This window comes from Leishmania donovani, chromosome 31, assembly GCF_000227135.1.
Source record: "Leishmania donovani BPK282A1 complete genome, chromosome 31".
Lineage (NCBI taxonomy): Eukaryota > Euglenozoa > Kinetoplastea > Trypanosomatida > Trypanosomatidae > Leishmania > Leishmania donovani.
The window spans coordinates 958,100-959,830 of record NC_018258.1 but is presented as its reverse complement, the minus strand read 5'-3'; positions in this window follow the sequence as shown (position 1 = coordinate 959,830).

Below are 1,731 nucleotides of genomic sequence, written 5' to 3'. Positions count from 1 at the left end.
GGAGGGCCCTGGCCTGCGGCTCGCCAACTGCCTCCCTGAGCTCGTGCGCCACGCGCCTGGGCCACCCCCTGCTGCCCGCGCGACAGACGTCACCGCCTCCGCACCGGAGCAGGGCTCTGGGCGCTGCTCGCCTGGATCAGGGCGTGCAGTCCACCCAGGTCCGCGTGGTGCCGGTGGGACGGTACACATGGGAAGAGGGGACGGGGGAAGGACAGGACGGGCTCGTCCTAGGCGGCCAGAATGTAGCCGTGGTGCAACAGAAGTAGATGAGTGGTGGTGCTGTGTTGTGTGTGTGTGCGTGTGTATACGTGCTTGGCCGGTCTGTGGGCGCATGGCACGGCAAAGACGACATAAAATTTTCTTCTGCCACATAGGGGGTGGACCCGTCTCTCGTCCTTTTTAAGCGGTTATGTGTTTTGGGTGCGCGTGTTCGTTCGTAGTGATAGTCATCAGCTCAATACATACGATCTAGCCACACGCATGATGACAGGCAAGATGTTGCGCACCAAGGCGCCCCTCCTGTGCTGCCGCCCTGTCCTTTTCCTCGTTGGTGGAGGTTGCTCTTCTCGCGGCGGACGCAGCAGATGAGGGCTTTCGTTGCTGTGGTGTCGTTCTTTTCCTTCCCTCGCGTGTTCGTTGTATGAAGTAAGCCCGTTCGCAGCCCACGTTGAAGGGGCAGCACGAGGCACTCTGTTCTTCTCCGTTTTCACTTGCTCGTCTCGATGGCGTACCTCTTATGGTGTATTCCTCTGCATATCTGCCTGTGTGTCTGTGTCTGCATGTGTGTCCGCGTCTTCGTTGTGTATGCATGTATGTGCGTATGTGTGTGCTTTCCTAATATCATTGCTCCACCTCCATCGCCCTTCCTCTTCCCTCCTTCCCGTTCCAGCCCTACTCCTTTTCATCCCGAGAATATATCATGTTGATACGCATGTCAGGCGGAGAGGTTGTGAGCGGAACCGAGATGCGAGGGGAACGATGGGACAGATGCGTGGGCAAGGGTGCCGAGGGGGGGGGGGCTGATGCATAGCGCTGTGGTCCCGCCGCTTCACGTTTCGCCCCTACTCCGCCCCAGCGATTAGTGACCTTCCCCCATTTTTACTTTGTTTTATTTTGTTCATATCTCTTTTCTCTATCTGCATCGCTGATGACGCGTATGTTACGCCGTCTGCATGCTTTTCGTTTCTTTCCGTTATTTCTTCTGCCCCTGCCTCAAACTCTACCCACTTTCCACCCGGATCGCAGCTCGACTCACGGTCGCGCTCACTAGTGCCGGTGGCCACCTGGCGCATCCTTCCCTCGGGGTGGCCTCAGGCTCCCCACACCAGTTGGCGGTGTGAGGGACGTGGGCGGAATGCGCTCGAGCCACGCTGACACCTTGCACATCATGTGGATGGCGCAAGCGTGTTCGCCGCCGCAGGTTACTCCAGCACCACGCCATCCAGGACCTGACCGCCGACATCAGCAGCGGTACATCGCTTGGAGCTCGCTATGCCGCAGGCACTAGGCCATGTCAGCACCAGAAGTAGCTCGGCATTGGCAAGGTTAGGTGTGGAGGAGGGGGGCTTAGTGGCTTCCCCACCAAGAGTCGGCGTAGTGGACCTGGGATTCCACACACTAAGGTGCCTACCCGACGTCAGGGCCGTGGGGTCCCACACAGAAGAAGAGCCGCTGATGCGGCCCCGCATGAACGCGTGCAGATACACCTCCGAAACGACTGTCATCCCAGTC